The sequence below is a fragment of the Ascaphus truei genome, chromosome 15 (genome assembly GCF_040206685.1).
Source record: "Ascaphus truei isolate aAscTru1 chromosome 15, aAscTru1.hap1, whole genome shotgun sequence".
Taxonomy (NCBI): Eukaryota; Metazoa; Chordata; class Amphibia; order Anura; family Ascaphidae; genus Ascaphus; species Ascaphus truei.
Window position 1 is genome coordinate 34,556,278 of NC_134497.1, and position 21,557 is coordinate 34,577,834.

At 38.3% G+C, this 21,557-nt stretch overlaps 1 protein-coding gene across 7 annotated transcripts in view; it reads left to right on the forward strand.

The window, feature by feature from the left end:
- The window catches only part of LOC142466796 (uncharacterized), a 361,893-nt gene that overhangs the window by 251,150 nt on the left and 89,186 nt on the right, over positions 1–21,557 (forward strand). Inside the window, exons 2-3 of one of the 7 annotated variants that reach the window (XM_075572218.1) lie at positions 34–96; positions 1,430–1,618. The exons of 4 other annotated variants lie outside the window; for them this stretch is intronic. The gene's annotated coding sequence lies outside the window, so the exon portion shown is untranslated. Of the gene's footprint in view, positions 1–33; positions 97–1,141; positions 1,219–1,429; positions 1,619–21,557 lie in introns of those variants that run through there. 2 more of the 7 variants (XM_075572220.1, XM_075572219.1) reach the window with 2 other exon arrangements.

Consider the following 21,557-nt stretch of genomic DNA (forward strand, 5'->3'; position numbering starts at 1 on the left):
CCCTAGCTGATTAATTTTTTATTTTTTTGTTAGTACATCGATTCTAAGACGCATCCCTATTCCAGACATGTGAAAATGGGAAAAATGGGAAACAAGGTGTGTCTTTGAATCGAGGAAATACGGTACTTTGTTTTCTATGGAAGTGTTATGTTTTTTTTGTTTGGTAAACGGGTTTTTTAACCTGACACTTCGCTACATTTAACCTACTAAATATACCATTGTTGTTGGTTCACGTTCTTCTTAGGAGGGACTGTCCCTTTAAATACTATTTTCCTACTCTGCTTCAGTTTAAATAAATCCTGAGATTACAAACCCATAAGAGTTTGTACAATCAGCCTTTTCTCCTTGCTAGCTATCCTAAGGGCTCCTTTTCCTCTCACCCCACAAAAGTCTTTCCCCGTCTTAGGAACACAGGGCCACACTTTTCAAAGCCTTATTTAACTAGAGGCAGCTGCTGACATTATGGATAACTTTGGTTGCTGTCACCTACACTACTTTACGTAGTATACTGGGCATCTAATGCCAAATCTATATTCTCCAGACTATTACTCTGTGACCATTACCATCACTTATTGTCTTTCCAAATCCTTGCAAAACCTCCCGAAACTACTGAAGTTACAGAAATATTCATTTTATTTATCCCCCAAACAGCTTGTCAAATTATTTCCCCTATATCCCTCAAGAGAAGAGTTACCCGTCTCACATGGTTTCTCTTACTGTGTTTCTATTGCTATTTGTGTTCTGTATCCCCCTTCCTCCCACACCCTTTATTTGCCTCCCAGGTAGTGATCTGAAGGGGGTTATTTTTCCTTATCCACTTTGCCTCCTCTGTTTACCAAACACTAGATTCACTAAAGTGCAATAGCCTCAATTGCACTTTAACATCCACTCACGTTAATGAGCATGTGATTACAGCAGCTCTTTGCACCTCTCCCCTCACTCCTGTCTTCTCCTCACAGCTTTGTTGAGCACCATTGCTGCACGTATGTAACCTTAGGCTACGACCCCAGTGGTCACTGCTGCACGCGCATCTGACTGCCTGCACGGGTCAAATCCGGGATCTGTGGTATATGTGGAGCGATGGGATGCGCGGGGGGGGGGGGGGGGCATGGCGTGGCATGGCGTGGCCATGAACTGCCTCTCCGGCGATGTGTCGCCATAACAACACAGCTTCACATGACATCATGACATCATATGACGCCGCAAAGCTCTGAGCCGGTAAGGGAAGGGGTCTGCGAGCAGGGGGGGGCCAAAACAGAAAAGTTAGCGCACCTCTAGTATATACATTGCTCTTCGTTAACTTCTGATCACCTCAAAAGCTGTAGAGAAGAAAGAAAAGACAAGTCACATTATTATCAACTTGTATCTTTTTTCAGCTCTTTATAAAATAGACATTATTTTGAGACCTCACTAACTGTCCCAATTTTAGGTTTGTAAATTGTGCGAGAAACGAGGAAGAACAGAACCTTGTGGCGTTCCAGTACCACAGGAAAATCTACTACAAAACCTGCACAGACCTCCCCCCACACAGAGGTCGTCGTCTGGTATGGAAATGAATATGGGAAAGAGCTTGGTATCAAGTGGGGTACACTGTGGAAAAGTAACGCGCCAGCACCAGGTAATCCGGAATATGTGTGTTGTGTGGTTTTTTCATCTCTATTGTCTTATTACTGATGTTAAATTGCAAATAGTGATAGATCTGCATACACCATTATGGGTCAACTAGAACTTAACATCACTAAACTTGACTTGAGTCAAAGGGACAGATACATCTAGCTGCGGTAACCAAAAATGCTGTATAACCGCCCATAAAAAAGCGCCTTATTATTAGCATGCAATGAATCAGCGTTGCAGCGCCAAAAAGAAAGCACTTTTTTCAAACCCATTAAAAGCATCAGATCCGATACAAAACAGGCATAATATCACATTTTAAAGTAAAAACTGCCATACATCAAGTTCCAATATTTATCTTAACGGGATGAACAGCAGAAATACTGCAAATATTTTATCACCTACTTCAGGCTGGCGTTAGCCCTGTCTTTCCTATGTATATAATGGCCAATATACTGCCCATTATATACATAGGCAAGATGAGCTAAACCAACACCCACTCCCCCCAATACATATAAAACGACTCCCCCCCGATAAATATTTTCAGTGACCATGCAATAGTGCAGCGGTGCGCAAACTGTGGGGCGCGACACTGCCGACGGGGGGCGCGGGGTTTACAGAGGCCCCGCGCGCTTCCCGAAGGCACTTAAATTAAGTGCCGGGGGAGCTGCAGCGCCTCTGTAAACCTAACTTACCGTGGCTCCGGCGGCTTCCTCCCTGCGGCATCATGGCAACGCGGCGTCAAAATGACGCTGCGAGGTCATTACGCCGGAGCGCGGGTAAGTTGGTGTTGGGGGGGGCGCGGGAGTGAGGGGACAGCTGTCAGGGGGGCGCAGGGAAAAAAGTTTGCGCCCCCCTGCAATAGTGTACTGTGTAAAGGAAAATTAAAACGCCCCATTCCAGCCCTAAAGTTCTCCTCACTAGAACATTTAAAAACTTTAACCCACAACAGTTTCTGGACGACCTTACCAACTGCCCATGGCACAGAATCAATTTAATTCCCGACCCTGATTCTGCGCTCGACTATTTCCAATCCGAGTTCTTAAAACTCTGCGATACCCATGCTCCACTACGCAAAATAAGGGTATGGGGGGCCCATCTTCCATGGGTTACAACTGACCTTATTGCACTTACCAGCTCAGGGATACCTTGTGGAAAAGCTACAAAGTAACTGGCACTGCCAAGGAATTCAATCACTACAGATGCCTGCGGAACATGTGCACAAGGCAAACAGGGCACGCAAAAGCACAATATTACTCTGACAATCTCCACCAAAATACATCAAACACAGCTAACTTCTGGAAGGTTATCAACAATATATTCCAGCCTCCTAACCATCAACAACCAAGTAATATCACTAAGTGGGATATTACTCTGACAAACCCCACTGACATTGCAAATGCATTCAATGATTACTTTGTGGGGTTTGCCACTAACTTATTAGCGAAACAAAGCCCAAACCACAAACCTGAATCTCATCCTGGGAGTGCCCACATAGCCCCACCCCCTCCCAACACTGCCCACAATTTTCAATTTGGCCCAGTATCTGAAGAGGAGATTACACAAGCGCTCCTCAAACTAAAATTAAGCAGCCAATGCAGACCTGACTTACTACAATCTTGGTGCCCCAGCCATTGCCAACCCAATTGCTTCCATAGTCAACTCTATCCTGTCTGCAGGCCATATCCCTAAGACCTTGAAAACTGCCAGAGTTGTCCCAATCTTCAAACGTGGGGACAAAAACACTGTCTCAAACTACAGACCAATCTCACTTCTCCCAATTCTATCCAAAGTCGTGGAAAAATGTGTCCACTCCCAATTAAGCGACTACTACACCAAGACAAATTTCCCTAGCCAATTCCAATCTGGCTTTCGTCCCAAACACTCCACCATAACTACCCTGCTAAAAGTTTGCAATGAAATCCAGTGTGGAATGGAATGGGGACAACTCACTGGTGCAGTATTCCTAGATTTTGCAAAGGCTTTTGATACAGTTGATCATGCTATCCTGCTTAACACACTCCAGAGCTCTGGAATAGGGAAGCATGCTTTAAACTGGTTTCAGTCCTACCTTTCAGGAAGATCCCAACATGTGTCCATCTCAGGCTTCAACTCCAACCCCCTGGATATCACCTGTGGTGTCCCACAAGGCTCTGTTCTGGGGCCCCTACTCTTCTCAGTGTTCATTAATGATCTTCCCACAGCTTGTAAGGAAGCCTCAATACACATGTATGCAGATGACACAATCCTATATGCACACAGCCATAGCCTCTCTGACCTTCAACACATACTTCAGTCTGACTTTTTGAGACTCGAAAACTGGATTTCCCAAAACAAACTGTTTTTAAACACTGACAAGACTGTAACAATGGTATTTGGGACCAACACTAAATTTTTAAAGCTTCCAGCGACTGAGCTCCATATTAGAACCAACACTAACACCACCCTAACCCCTGTCACTAGTTTTAAATACCTAGGCTTATGGTTTGACTCCCATTTAACATTCGGAATGCACATTGATACCCTGACAACCAAGACCTATGCCAAACTAGGGGTACTTTACAGGAACAAATCCTCCCTAAGTCTCCTGGTCAGAAAGCGTATCGCACAGCAGATGCTAATGCCAATTATTGACAATGGAGACATAGTATATGGCACGGCACCTCAATCCCACCTTGGCAAACTTGTCACCCTCTACAATTCAATTTGTCATTTTGTTCTCCAATGCAACTACAACACACATCACTGCGAAATGCTCAAATAACTAGATTGGTCATCACTAGAGTCTAGGCGCAAAGTTCACCTTTCCTGTCTTACCTTTAAATTCTTTATGGGCAAGCTACCCAGCTATCTAAACAAGCTCCTCACCCCTACCACATGCAGCACTTATCACCTGAGATCAGACTCCAAAAGACTGTTCATGGTCCAGAGGCTCAACAAAGTATCCGGCCATTCCTCCTTCTCTTACCGTGCACCCCAAAACTGGAACAACCTACCATAGACTCTCACATCCACCACCAGTTTAAGTTCTTTCAAATCTAAGGCTGTCTCACATTTTAATCTGGTCTGTAACTGTTTCATTCGCCCATAACATATATTTTCTTTAACTGTGCATGCAATGTCTTGTATATAATGTATACCTTGTTCATTTAAGTAACTGTATTTGTAACCATATGGACAGGGAATAGTTCCGTGGGCGCCTATAAAATTTTTACCACTATAAAGGATATACGAAAACCAAGCCTGTTGGTTGTGAAGATTGTTGATCCTCACGGTGGGCTTGAAAACAAAGAGAAAGCACAACACATAGCGTAATACTGTTGAAACATTAAACAAACAACATATAAGACAACATATAACAGCTGAATACTGAAATGGTATTTTTAGGACAATAAAATCATTTAATAACAATTAATATTTACTATAATGCACAATTTGCATGGACATATAGATTTAAGCAATTAAAAATCTGAATAGGTGGTTCAACTGCTCCGTAGCACCAATGTTGATGATAGCAATGCCTACTCACCAGATGGAATAGGTTTGCAGGCAGTGGATATTTTAGAGAGTATCCCCTCTCATCTGTGTGCTGCTCTCTGCTTAGCTGGCGTCTCTGTCGGCTCGTGGGTGCAGCTCATCAGCAGGGACTCCTGCAGCTCCAGGAAGCACGTCTGAGCAGATGGAACTCAGCTGCAGCTGATTCAGCACGATGTCAGCCACGGACCACCGTGAGCTCGTCTATCTGCTGCTCACTGCTAGCTGGCGTCTCTATCCGCTCGTGGACGCAACTTGTCAGCAGGTACTCCTGCAGGGCGCCAAGCAGGGCGCTTGAATAATGGGAAACCGCAACAGCTGGTTCAACTCGTCGGCGGCTATAAGAGATGGTTAGCTGGCAGCTCACGTTGATTCACCGATGTACGGGGGGTACTACACCAATGTGTGCGGGGCTTGAACCTCCACCCTACGCGTTTCAAGAGTGATCTGCTCTCTTCCTCAGGGGTATATGAATAAAACAGTCCAAAATGTCCTTTAAATACTGACTTCACCATTTGGGTAAATAGTTCCACCTGTAGCTAATTGCACATGTGCTGTGCTTGTGATAAAGTTGCTCTTAGTGTGTTTGCAATCAGACACTGCACAGTGAGAATGTCTTTGAACAAAAAAGCTACTTACTATTTTGTACAGCTGTTATACATAATGACAACATTAAACATAACACAATATACAATGAACATATACTACTAACAACATATATATTTAAACATGACACAATAAACAATGAACATATATACTAACAACATATATATTTATGTATATAAACAAAAAATAAATGAATAAAAATAAATTAAAAAAAAAAAATGCATAATTTTAAGGTAGGACATAAAAAAAAAAAAAAAAAATTATTTAATATAATATTGCGAATTATGATTAGATAAAATGTATTAAACCAGTGATAGTGTGCTTATTTATGTAGGAGGAACCTACTGCTATAAGCGAATTTAAACACTAATGTATATGACATGTCACCTTATGTGGATGTATTTGGTACTAACCCACCAAAAAGGATTTCAAATCGAATTCTACATTTAAGCCCATTGGGGACAGAGTACATAACTCATAAATCCAATAGGACTCTCTTCTCCCCAATAGGCTCAATGTGTTACCTCCTCTCCAGTGTGGTACAATGCGCTCTATTCCTACGCACCTCAAACCTTTTGGGTCTTTATTGTGCACCTGAAGAAAATGATTAGACACATTGTGTGTGACTAAACCAGTTTTAATATTGTATATATGTTCATACAAACGTCTTTTTATAGCTCGCGTTGTCATACCCACATACTGCAGACCACACGGACATTCAAGTAAATATATAACAAAGGAACTACTACATGTAATATGTTGTTTAATTTTATACTGTTTATGTGTTTTATTTGATATAAAATTTATTTTTTTGTTACTGTATTTGCATGCCGTGCATTTGTTACAGAGAAAGTATCCCCCACAGAGTGTTGTGTCTCTTTGAACTGGCTGCAGCGATGGACAGCTGGGTGCCAGTCTCTGTCCTATATGAGGAGCTTTTGTGAATATAATATGTGGATATTCGGGTAGAATTCCCTCTAGTTCTTTATCCTTTTTCAATATTGGCCAGTATTTTCTTAAAGTTTTGCGTATGTTGGGTGCCATTTGGTTATATTGAGTGACAAATGACAAATTGCCTGATGAGTTAATATTTTTATTTTTATTTTTATATTGTAAGAGACTGGTTCTGTCCATCGCTGCAACTTCAGAGATAGTTCTATCCAACTCTAGTGGGGAGTACTTCCTCTCCACAAATTTTTGTTTTAAATCCTCGGCTTGAATTTTAAATGTATCTGGATGTGAGCTGTTTCTTTTCAGTCTAATGAACTGTCCCTTAGGGATGTTTTTGACCCATGTGGGGTTGTGGTGACTCTGTGCATGTAAATAATTATTTGATTGAACCGGTTTAAAATATGTGCTGGTGTGTATGTGATTATTAACTATAGTGATTTCTAAATCTAAAAATTCTATTTTATTAGTATTAGTGACAAACGTGAATTTTAAATTATTAGTGTTGTTATTCATATATAACTGAAACTGTGTTAACTGTGCTAAAGTGCCTGACCAGATAAAAATAATATCATCTATGTAGCGCCGCCACAGCACCAAGCTTGCACCATAGGGACAATTGGACCATATATGTTGTTTTTCCCAATATCCCATAAATATATTAGCATAACTAGGAGCAAACTTGGTGCCCATGGCGGTGCCACATACCTGCAAATAATAAGCTTTATTAAAGTGAAAAAAATTGTGACAAAGGATGAATTTAATTCATAAAATCAAAAAATCTCTAAATTCTTTTGAAACAGATGGGTCATTTTTTAGGGTGTTTAAGACTGATTCACATCCTTGATCATGGTTGATTATGGTGTATAATGAATTGACGTCTGCGGTAACAAAAATATAATGGGGTTGCCACTGAATGTCCTGGAGTGTCTGCAGTATGTGGGTAGTATCCCGGAGGTAAGAAGGTAATTGTATGACATATTTCTGGAGTTGTCTATCTATATATTGAGATAAGTGTGATGTTAATGATTGAATGCCCGAAATGATGGGGCGGCCGGGGGGAAAATTTATATTTTTATGTATTTTAGGGATTATATAAAACAAGGGTAGTCTGGGGTGTTTATTGTAAAGAAAGTCAAATTCTTTTGGAGTAATTAAATTTTGATCTAAACCAAATGTTAAATAATTAAATAATTTTTGCTGGTAATGTGTAGTAGGATTCGCTGGGAGGAGTTGGTAAGTGGATATGTCACTTAGAATTCTCAGTGACTCTTGGATGTAATATGATTTATCCATGATTACCAACCCCCCCCCCCTTATCCGCTGGTTTTATGATTATGTCTTCATTTTCTTCAAGTGCACGTAAAGTTATTTTTTCATCTTTACTAAGATTATCAGTCCTAACTTTGTGGTTTCTACTTAGGGTCTCTAGGTCATCTGTGACCATTTTAGCGAATGTGTCCACAAAGGGACCACTCACAAACCTAGGAAAGAATGTTGAGGGATTTCTGAACGTTGAATTGTTTGTATTTAGTGGTAAGTTAGTGTTGGTGTCCAGTCTAGATATGGCGTCTCTTTGAAAATATTTTTTGAGGCAAAGCTTGCGCACATATCTTTGGACATCAACATACAACTTAAAACTATCTGGCCCTGTAACTGGAGCAAAGGATAAACCTTTTGATAATAGCTTAGTTTCTTTGATGGTAATTGGATGTTGGCTTATATTAAAGATATTTTGATAAGCACTTTGACTTACTGTTTTTGTACCTTGCCTAATTTTTCTCCCTCCTCTCGTTCCTCTAGAGTGTTTTTTCTTTTCCGATTGTCTTTCAGGGAGTTTTCTTTTCCCAATAAGTCTCTTATTACATCTCTTGCTTGTTTGGGCTCCCTCGTTTGTCGCCAGTCTAAAAAAGAGAACGTATTTTTCTCTTCTTCCCGACTGTGACCAGGGAGACGTTGTTCTCTATCTAGGTCTATAAGAGGTTGGTACTTATTCTGATGATGATATTGATCAAAGATATTGTCAGTATCTTTACCCTGTATGTTGACTAGAGGGCTTGGAGGAACAGGAGGGGCCGGGTGTTTGGCTTTTGTACTGCCAGTTACTGGTTTTATAGAAGATGGTGTTGAAGGTCTTCTAGACCTCTTAGGGGCTATAAATTGTACTGGATCAGAGGATATTTCATTAGGTTTTACAATAGTTTTTTTATAATTTGAAGGAATTTTATGTGAATAATCCTTATTATACCTATATTTTTCATTATCATATCTGAGTTTTTTCCAATTTCTATAACATCCCGTGACATAATCATTTTTGTCCCTTTGGAACTTTGTTTGTTTTGAGATTATAGTATCTTTTTGTAATTTATCCATTTTTGTTTTAATTCTAGCTTCTAGCATTGGTAACTCACAATTATCTTTATACTTTTCAAAGTATCCCTTCATATCGTTAATTTCCTTGTCTAATGTTTGAAGACATACTTTGCGTTTTGATATTAACAGACGCATTAATTCAAACGAACAGCTGTCAAGGATGCGATTCCATTCCAAAATAAATGATTCACTTTTGAAGTCTGTTGTAGGTTTTTTAAATAATCTCAGACCTCGTGGAATACGTTTTTGTTCAATATATTTTTCAATGGTTATCGCATCCCACAGCTGCTTGTTCTCATCAATCAGTAGTTTTTCTAATTTATCAGCCATATTTTCCATATCATGTGATACATTATCAACTGCGATGGGAATTTCCTCATCTGCAAAGATGCTATTAATGTCAATATTCCTACTGATTCTCTGAGCAAACAATTGAGACATAATTGTCCTGGAAAGCTGCTAACCTAAAAGGGGGAAATGCACATAAACAACAAAACAGGTAGCGCTAACCGCAATGTGTGTGGTGTAGTAACTATTACCTTATATATTAATTAAAACTATACATAAGGGGCTGCCTGGGACACAAAGCCTGACCCCCTGGTCAGGAAAACAGTATGGACAGGGAATAGTTCCGTGGGCGCCTATAAATTTTTTACCACTATAAAGGATATACGAAAACCAAGCCTGTTGGTTGTGAAGATTGTTGATCCTCACGGTGGGCTTGAAAACAAAGAGAAAGCACAACACATAGCGTAATACTGTTGAAACATTAAACAAACAACATATAAGACAACATATAACAGCTGAATACTGAAATGGTATTTTTAGGACAATAAAATCATTTAATAACAATTAATATTTACTATAATGCACAATTTGCATGGACATATAGATTTAAGCAATTAAAAATCTGAATAGGTGGTTCAACTGCTCCGTAGCACCAATGTTGATGATAGCAATGCCTACTCACCAGATGGAATAGGTTTGCAGGCAGTGGATATTTTAGAGAGTATCCCCTCTCATCTGTGTGCTGCTCTCTGCTTAGCTGGCGTCTCTGTCGGCTCGTGGGTGCAGCTCATCAGCAGGGACTCCTGCAGCTCCAGGAAGCACGTCTGAGCAGATGGAACTCAGCTGCAGCTGATTCAGCACGATGTCAGCCACGGACCACCGTGAGCTCGTCTATCTGCTGCTCACTGCTAGCTGGCGTCTCTATCCGCTCGTGGACGCAACTTGTCAGCAGGTACTCCTGCAGGGCGCCAAGCAGGGCGCTTGAATAATGGGAAACCGCAACAGCTGGTTCAACTCGTCGGCGGCTATAAGAGATGGTTAGCTGGCAGCTCACGTTGATTCACCGATGTACGGGGGGTACTACACCAATGTGTGCGGGGCTTGAACCTCCACCCTACGCATTTCAAGAGCGATCTGCTCTCTTCCTCAGGGGTATATGAATAAAACAGTCCAAAATGTCCTTTAAATACTGACTTCACCATTTGGGTAAATAGTTCCACCTGTAGCTAATTGCACATGTGCTGTGCTTGTGATAAAGTTGCTCTTAGTGTGTTTGCAATCAGACACTGCACAGTGAGAATGTCTTTGAACAAAAAAGCTACTTACTATTTTGTACAGCTGTTATACATAATGACAACATTAAACATAACACAATATACAATGAACATATACTACTAACAACATATATATTTAAACATGACACAATAAACAATGAACATATATACTAACAACATATATATTTATGTATATAAACAAAAAATAAATGAATAAAAATAAATTAAAAAAAAAAAATGCATAATTTTAAGGTAGGACATAAAAAAAAAAAAAAAAAAATTATTTAATATAATATTGCGAATTATGATTAGATAAAATGTATTAAACCAGTGATAGTGTGCTTATTTATGTAGGAGGAACCTACTGCTATAAGCGAATTTAAACACTAATGTATATGACATGTCACCTTATGTGGATGTATTTGGTACTAACCCACCAAAAAGGATTTCAAATCGAATTCTACATTTAAGCCCATTGGGGACAGAGTACATAACTCATAAATCCAATAGGACTCTCTTCTCCCCAATAGGCTCAATGTGTTACCTCCTCTCCAGTGTGGTACAATGCGCTCTATTCCTACGCACCTCAAACCTTTTGGGTCTTTATTGTGCACCTGAAGAAAATGATTAGACACATTGTGTGTGACTAAACCAGTTTTAATATTGTATATATGTTCATACAAACGTCTTTTTATAGCTCGCGTTGTCATACCCACATACTGCAGACCACACGGACATTCAAGTAAATATATAACAAAGGAACTACTACATGTAATATGTTGTTTAATTTTATACTGTTTATGTGTTTTATTTGATATAAAATTTATTTATTTTTTTGTTACTGTATTTGCATGCCGTGCATTTGTTACAGAGAAAGTATCCCCCACAGAGTGTTGTGTCTCTTTGAACTGGCTGCAGCGATGGACAGCTGGGTGCCAGTCTCTGTCCTATATTAGGAGCTTTTGTGAATATAATATGTGGATATTCGGGTAGAATTCCCTCTAGTTCTTTATCCTTTTTCAATATTGGCCAGTATTTTCTTAAAGTTTTGCGTATGTTGGGTGCCATTTGGTTATATTGAGTGACAAATGACAAATTGCCTGATGAGTTAATATTTTTATTTTTATTTTTATATTGTAAGAGACTGGTTCTGTCCATCGCTGCAACTTCAGAGATAGTTCTATCCAACTCTAGTGGGGAGTACTTCCTCTCCACAAATTTTTGTTTTAAATCCTCGGCTTGAATTTTAAATGTATCTGGATGTGAGCTGTTTCTTTTCAGTCTAATGAACTGTCCCTTAGGGATGTTTTTGACCCATGTGGGGTTGTGGTGACTCTGTGCATGTAAATAATTATTTGATTGAACCGGTTTAAAATATGTGCTGGTGTGTATGTGATTATTAACTATAGTGATTTCTAAATCTAAAAATTCTATTTTATTAGTATTAGTGACAAACGTGAATTTTAAATTATTAGTGTTGTTATTCATATATAACTGAAACTGTGTTAACTGTGCTAAAGTGCCTGACCAGATAAAAATAATATCATCTATGTAGCGCCGCCACAGCACCAAGCTTGCACCATAGGGACAATTGGACCATATATGTTGTTTCTCCCAATATCCCATAAATATATTAGCATAACTAGGAGCAAACTTGGTGCCCATGGCGGTGCCACATACCTGCAAATAATAAGCTTTATTAAAGTGAAAAAAAATTGTGACAAAGGATGAATTTAATTCCTAAAATCAAAAAATCTCTAAATTCTTTTGAAACAGATGGGTCATTTTTTAGGGTGTTTAAGACTGATTCACATCCTTGATCATGGTTGATTATGGTGTATAATGAATTGACGTCTGCGGTAACAAAAATATAATGGGGTTGCCACTGAATGTCCTGGAGTGTCTGCAGTATGTGGGTAGTATCCTGGAGGTAAGAAGGTAATTGTATGACATATTTCTGGAGTTGTCTATCTATATATTGAGATAAGTGTGATGTTAATGATTGAATGCCCGAAATGATGGGGCGGCCGGGGGGAAAATTTATATTTTTATGTATTTTAGGGATTATATAAAACAAGGGTAGTCTGGGGTGTTTATTGTAAAGAAAGTCAAATTCTTTTGGAGTAATTAAATTTTGATCTAAACCAAATGTTAAATAATTAAATAATTTTTGCTGGTAATGTGTAGTAGGATTCGCTGGGAGGAGTTGGTAAGTGGATATGTCACTTAGAATTCTCAGTGACTCTTGGATGTAATATGATTTATCCATGATTACCAACCCCCCCCCCCCTTATCCGCTGGTTTTATGATTATGTCTTCATTTTCTTCAAGTGCACGTAAAGTTATTTTTTCATCTTTACTAAGATTATCAGTCCTAACTTTGTGGTTTCTACTTAGGGTCTCTAGGTCATCTGTGACCATTTTAGCGAATGTGTCCACAAAGGGACCACTCACAAACCTAGGAAAGAATGTTGAGGGATTTCTGAACGTTGAATTGTTTGTATTTAGTGGTAAGTTAGTGTTGGTGTCCAGTCTAGATATGGCGTCTCTTTGAAAATATTTTTTGAGGCAAAGCTTGCGCACATATCTTTGGACATCAACATACAACTTAAAACTATCTGGCCCTGTAACTGGAGCAAAGGATAAACCTTTTGATAATAGCTTAGTTTCTTTGATGGTAATTGGATGTTGGCTTATATTAAAGATATTTTGATAAGCACTTTGACTTACTGTTTTTGTACCTTGCCTAATTTTTCTCCCTCCTCTCGTTCCTCTAGAGTGTTTTTTCTTTTCCGATTGTCTTTCAGGGAGTTTTCTTTTCCCAATAAGTCTCTTATTACATCTCTTGCTTGTTTGGGCTCCCTCGTTTGTCGCCAGTCTAAAAAAGAGAACGTATTTTTCTCCTTTTCCCGACTGTGACCAGGGAGACGTTGTTCTCTATCTAGGTCTATAAGAGGTTGGTACTTATTCTGATGATGATATTGATCAAAGATATTGTCAGTATCTTTACCCTGTATGTTGACTAGAGGGCTTGGAGGAACAGGAGGGGCCGGGTGTTTGGCTTTTGTACTGCCAGTTACTGGTTTTATAGAAGATGGTGTTGAAGGTCTTCTAGACCTCTTAGGGGCTATAAATTGTACTGATCAGAGGATATTTCATTAGGTTTTACAATAGTTTTTTTATAATTTGAAGGAATTTTATGTGAATAATCCTTATTATACCTATATTTTTCATTATCATATCTGAGTTTTTTCCAATTTCTATAACATCCCGTGACATAATCATTTTTGTCCCTTTGGAACTTTGTTTGTTTTGAGATTATAGTATCTTTTTGTAATTTATCCATTTTTGTTTTAATTCTAGCTTCTAGCATTGGTAACTCACAATTATCTTTATACTTTTCAAAGTATCCCTTCATATCGTTAATTTCCTTGTCTAATGTTTGAAGACATACTTTGCGTTTTGATATTAACAGACGCATTAATTCAAACGAACAGCTGTCAAGGATGCGATTCCATTCCAAAATAAATGATTCACTTTTGAAGTCTGTTGTAGGTTTTTTAAATAATCTCAGACCTCGTGGAATACGTTTTTGTTCAATATATTTTTCAATGGTTATCGCATCCCACAGCTGCTTGTTCTCATCAATCAGTAGTTTTTCTAATTTATCAGCCATATTTTCCATATCATGTGATACATTATCAACTGCGATGGGAATTTCCTCATCTGCAAAGATGCTATTAATATTCCTACTGATTCTCTGAGCAAACAATTGAGACATAATTGTCCTGGAAAGCTGCTAACCTAAAAGGGGGAAATACACATAAACAACAAAACAGGTAGCGCTAACCGCAATGTGTGTGGTGTAGTAACTATTACCTTATATATTAATTAAAACTATACATAAGGGGCTGCCTGGGACACAAAGCCTGACCCCCTGGTCAGGAAAACAGTATGGACAGGGAATAGTTCCGTGGGCGCCTATAAATTTTTTACCACTATAAAGGATATACGAAAACCAAGCCTGTTGGTTGTGAAGATTGTTGATCCTCACGGTGGGCTTGAAAACAAAGAGAAAGCACAACACATAGCGTAATACTGTTGAAACATTAAACAAACAACATATAAGACAACATATAACAGCTGAATACTGAAATGGTATTTTTAGGACAATAAAATCATTTAATAACAATTAATATTTACTATAATGCACAATTTGCATGGACATATAGATTTAAGCAATTAAAAATCTGAATAGGTGGTTCAACTGCTCCGTAGCACCAATGTTGATGATAGCAATGCCTACTCACCAGATGGAATAGGTTTGCAGGCAGTGGATATTTTAGAGAGTATCCCCTCTCATCTGTGTGCTGCTCTCTGCTTAGCTGGCGTCTCTGTCGGCTCGTGGGTGCAGCTCATCAGCAGGGACTCCTGCAGCTCCAGGAAGCATGTCTGAGCAGATGGAACTCAGCTGCAGCTGATTCAGCACGATGTCAGCCACGGACCACCGTGAGCTCGTCTATCTGCTGCTCACTGCTAGCTGGCGTCTCTATCCGCTCGTGGACGCAACTTGTCAGCAGGTATTCCTGCAGGGCGCCAAGCAGGGCGCTTGAATAATGGGAAACCGCAACAGCTGGTTCAACTCGTCGGCGGCTATAAGAGATGGTTAGCTGGCAGCTCACGTTGATTCACCGATGTACGGGGGGTACTACACCAATGTGTGCGGGGCTTGAACCTCCACCCTACGCGTTTCAAGAGCGATCTGCTCTCTTCCTCAGGGGTATATGAATAAAACAGTCCAAAATGTCCTTTAAATACTGACTTCACCATTTGGGTAAATAGTTCCACCTGTAGCTAATTGCACATGTGCTGTGCTTGTGATAAAGTTGCTCTTAGTGTGTTTGCAATCAGACACTGCACAGTGAGAATGTCTTTGAACAAAAAAGCTACTTACTATTTTGTACAGCTGTTATACATAATGACAACATTAAACATAACACAATATACAATGAACATATACTACTAACAACATATATATTTAAACATGACACAATAAACAATGAACATATATACTAACAACATATATATTTATGTATATAAACAAAAAATAAATGAATAAAAATAAATTTTAAAAAAAAATGCATAATTTTAAGGTAGGACATAAAAAAAAAAAAAAAAAAAAAATTATTTAATATAATATTGCGAATTATGATTAGATAAAATGTATTAAACCAGTGATAGTGTGCTTATTTATGTAGGAGGAACCTACTGCTATAAGCGAATTTAAACACTAATGTATATGACATGTCACCTTATGTGGATGTATTTGGTACTAACCCACCAAAAAGGATTTCAAATCGAATTCTACATTTAAGCCCATTGGGGACAGAGTACATAACTCATAAATCCAATAGGACTCTCTTCTCCCCAATAGGCTCAATGTGTTACCTCCTCTCCAGTGTGGTACAATGCGCTCTATTCCTACGCACCTCAAACCTTTTGGGTCTTTATTGTGCACCTGAAGAAAATGATTAGACACATTGTGTGTGACTAAACCAGTTTTAATATTGTATATATGTTCATACAAACGTCTTTTTATTTTCCTAAAAATACCATTTCAGTATTCAGCTGTTATATGTTGTCTTATATGTTGTTTGTTTAATGTTTCAACAGTATTACGCTATGTGTTGTGCTTTCTCTTTGTTTTCAAGCCCACCGTGAGGATCAACAATCTTCACAACCAACAGGCTTGGTTTTCGTATATCCTTTATAGTGGTAAAAATTTTATAGGCGCCCACGGAACTATTCCCTGTCCATACTGTTTTCCTGACCAGGGGGTCAGGCTTTGTGTCCCAGGCAGCCCCTTATGTATAGTTTTAATTAATATATAAGGTAATAGTTACTACACCACACACATTGCGGTTAGCGCTACCTGTTTTGTTGTTTATGTGCATTTCCCCCTTTTAGGTTAGCAGCTTTCCAGGACAATTATGTCTCAATTGTTTGCTCAGAGAATCAGTAGGAATATTGACATTAATAGCATCTTTGCAGATGAGGAAATTCCCATCGCAGTTGATAATGTATCACATGATATGGAAAATATGGCTGATAAATTAGAAAAACTACTGATTGATGAGAACAAGCAGCTGTGGGATGCGATAACCATTGAAAAATATATTGAACAAAAACGTATTCCACGAGGTCTGAGATTATTTAAAAAACCTACAACAGACTTCAAAAGTGAATCATTTATTTTGGAATGGAATCGCATCCTTGACAGCTGTTCGTTTGAATTAATGCGTCTGTTAATATCAAAACGCAAAGTATGTCTTCAAACATTAGACAAGGAAATTAACGATATGAAGGGATACTTTGAAAAGTATAAAGATAATTGTGAGTTACCAATGCTAGAAGCTAGAATTAAAACAAAAATGGATAAATTACAAAAAGATACTATAATCTCAAAACAAACAAAGTTCCAAAGGGACAAAAATGATTATGTCACGGGATGTTATAGAAATTGGAAAAAACTCAGATATGATAATGAAAAATATAGGTATAATAAGGATTATTCACATAAAATTCCTTCAAATTATAAAAAAACTATTGTAAAACCTAACGAAATATCCTCTGATCCAGTACAATTTATAGCCCCTAAGAGGTCTAGAAGACCTTCAACACCATCTTCTATAAAACCAGTAACTGGCAGTACAAAAGCCAAACACCCGGCCCCTCCTGTTCCTCCAAGCCCTCTAGTCAACATACAGGGTAAAGATACTGACAATATCTTTGATCAATATCATCATCAGAATAAGTACCAACCTCTTATAGACCTAGATAGAGAACAACGTCTCCCTGGTCACAGTCGGGAAGAAGAGAAAAATACGTTCTCTTTTTTAGACTGGCGACAAACGAGGGAGCCCAAACAAGCAAGAGATGTAATAAGAGACTTATTGGGAAAAGAAAACTCCCTGAAAGACAATCGGAAAAGAAAAAACACTCTAGAGGAACGAGAGGAGGGAGAAAAATTAGGCAAGGTACAAAAACAGTAAGTCAAAGTGCTTATCAAAATATCTTTAATATAAGCCAACATCCAATTACCATCAAAGAAACTAAGCTATTATCAAAAGGTTTATCCTTTGCTCCAGTTACAGGGCCAGATAGTTTTAAGTTGTATGTTGATGTCCAAAGATATGTGCGCAAGCTTTGCCTCAAAAAATATTTTCAAAGAGACGCCATATCTAGACTGGACACCAACACTAACTTACCACTAAATACAAACAATTCAACGTTCAGAAATCCCTCAACATTCTTTCCTAGGTTTGTGAGTGGTCCCTTTGTGGACACATTCGCTAAAATGGTCACAGATGACCTAGAGACCCTAAGTAGAAACCACAAAGTTAGGACTGATAATCTTAGTAAAGATGAAAAAATAACTTTACGTGCACTTAAAGAAAATGAAGACATAATCATAAAACCAGCGGATAAGGGGGGGGGGGTTGGTAATCATGGATAAATCATATTACATCCAAGAGTCACTGAGAATTCTAAGTGACATATCCACTTACCAACTCCTCCCAGCGAATCCTACTACACATTACCAGCAAAAATTATTTAATTATTTAACATTTGGTTTAGATCAAAATTTAATTACTCCAAAAGAATTTGACTTTCTTTACAATAAACACCCCAGACTACCCTTGTTTTATATAATCCCTAAAATACATAAAAATATAAATTTTCCCCCCGGCCGCCCCATCATTTCGGGCATTCAATCATTAACATCACACTTATCTCAATATATAGATAGACAACTCCAGAAATATGTCATACAATTACCTTCTTACCTCCAGGATACTACCCACATACTGCAGACACTCCAGGACATTCAGTGGCAACCCCATTATATTTTTGTTACCGCAGACGTCAATTCATTATACACCATAATCAACCATGATCAAGGATGTGAATCAGTCTTAAACACCCTAAAAAATGACCCATCTGTTTCAAAAGAATTTAGAGATTTTTTGATTTTAGGAATTAAATTCATCCTTTGTCACAATTTTTTTCACTTTAATAAAGCTTATTATTTGCAGGTATGTGGCACCGCCATGGGCACCAAGTTTGCTCCTAGTTATGCTAATATATTTATGGGATATTGGGAGAAACAACATATATGGTCCAATTGTCCCTATGGTGCAAGCTTGGTGCTGTGGCGGCGCTACATAGATGATATTATTTTTATCTGGTCAGGCACTTTAGCACAGTTAACACAGTTTCAGTTATATATGAATAACAACACTAATAATTTAAAATTCACGTTTGTCACTAATACTAATAAAATAGAATTTTTAGATTTAGAAATCACTATAGTTAATAATCATATACACACCAGCACATATTTTAAACCGGTTCAATCAAATAATTATTTACATGCACAGAGTCACCACAACCCCACATGGGTCAAAAACATCCCTAAGGGACAGTTCATTAGACTGAAAAGAAACAGCTCACATCCAGATACATTTAAAATTCAAGCCGAGGATTTAAAACAAAAATTTGTGGAGAGGAAGTACTCCCCACTAGAGTTGGATAGAACTATCTCTGAAGTTGCAGCGATGGACAGAACCAGTCTCTTACAATATAAAAATAAAAATAAAAATATTAACTCATCAGGCAATTTGTCATTTGTCACTCAATATAACCAAATGGCACCCAACATACGCAAAACTTTAAGAAAATACTGGCCAATATTGAAAAAGGATAAAGAACTAGAGGGAATTCTACCCGAATATCCACATATTATATTCACAAAAGCTCCTAATATAGGACAGAGACTGGCACCCAGCTGTCCATCGCTGCAGCCAGTTCAAAGAGACACAACACTCTGTGGGGGATACTTTCTCTGTAACAAATGCACGGCATGCAAATACAGTAACAAAAAAAATTTTTTTATATCAAATAAAACACATAAACAGTATAAAATTAAACAACATATTACATGTAGTAGTTCCTTTGTTATATATTTACTTGAATGTCCGTGTGGTCTGCAGTATGTGGGTATGACAACGCGAGCTATAAAAAGACGTTTGTATGAACATATATACAATATTAAAACTGGTTTAGTCACACACAATGTGTCTAATCATTTTCTTCAGGTGCACAATAAAGACCCAAAAGGTTTGAGGTGCGTAGGAATAGAGTGCATTGTACCACACTGGAGAGGAGGTAACACATTGAGCCTATTGGGGAGAAGAGAGTCCTATTGGATTTATGAGTTATGTACTCTGTCCCCAATGGGCTTAAATGTAGAATTCGATTTGAAATCCTTTTTGGTGGGTTAGTACCAAATACATCCACATAAGGTGACATGTCATATACATTAGTGTTTAAATTCGCTTATAGCAGTAGGTTCCTCCTACATAAATAAGCACACTATCACTGGTTTAATACATTTTATCTAATCATAATTCGCAATATTATATTAAATAATTTTTTTTTTTTTTTTTTTATGTCCTACCTTAAAATTATGCATTTTTTTTTTTTAATTTATTTTTATTCATTTATTTTTTGTTTATATACATAAATATATATGTTGTTAGTATATATGTTCATTGTTTATTGTGTCATGTTTAAATATATATGTTGTTAGTAGTATATGTTCATTGTATATTGTGTTATGTTTAATGTTGTCATTATGTATAACAGCTGTACAAAATAGTAAGTAGCTTTTTTGTTCAAAGACATTCTCACTGTGCAGTGTCTGATTGCAAACACACTAAGAGCAACTTTATCACAAGCACAGCACATGTGCAATTAGCTACAGGTGGAACTATTTACCCAAATGGTGAAGTCAGTATTTAAAGGACATTTTGGACTGTTTTATTCATATACCCCTGAGGAAGAGAGCAGATCGCTCTTGAAACGCGTAGGGTGGAGGTTCAAGCCCCGCACACATTGGTGTAGTACCCCCCGTACATCGGTGAATCAACGTGAGCTGCCAGCTAACCATCTCTTATAGCCGCCGACGAGTTGAACCAGCTGTTGCGGTTTCCCATTATTCAAGCGCCCTGCTTGGCGCCCTGCAGGAGTACCTGCTGACAAGTTGCGTCCACGAGCGGATAGAGACGCCAGCTAGCAGTGAGCAGCAGATAGACGAGCTCACGGTGGTCCGTGGCTGACATCGTGCTGAATCAGCTGCAGCTGAGTTCCATCTGCTCAGACGTGCTTCCTGGAGCTGCAGGAGTCCCTGCTGATGAGCTGCACCCACGAGCCGACAGAGACGCCAGCTAAGCAGAGAGCAGCACACAGATGAGAGGGGATACTCTCTAAAATATCCACTGCCTGCAAACCTATTCCATCTGGTGAGTAGGCATTGCTATCATCAACATTGGTGCTACGGAGCAGTTGAACCACCTATTCAGATTTTTAATTGCTTAAATCTATATGTCCATGCAAATTGTGCATTATAGTAAATATTAATTGTTATTAAATGATTTTATTGTCCTAAAAATACCATTTCAGTATTCAGCTGTTATATGTTGTCTTATATGTAGTTTGTTTAATGTTTCAACAGTATTACGCTATGTGTTGTGCTTTCTCTTTGTTTTCAAGCCCACCGTGAGGATCAACAATCTTCACAACCAACAGGCTTGGTTTTCGTATATCCTTTATAGTGGTAAAAATTTTATAGGCGCCCACGGAACTATTCCCTGTCCATACTGTTTTCCTGACCAGGGGGTCAGGCTTTGTGTCCCAGGCAGCCCCTTATGTATAGTTTTAATTAATATATAAGGTAATAGTTACTACACCACACACATTGCGGTTAGCGCTACCTGTTTTGTTGTTTATGTGCATTTCCCCCTTTTAGGTTAGCAGCTTTCCAGGACAATTATGTCTCAATTGTTTGCTCAGAGAATCAGT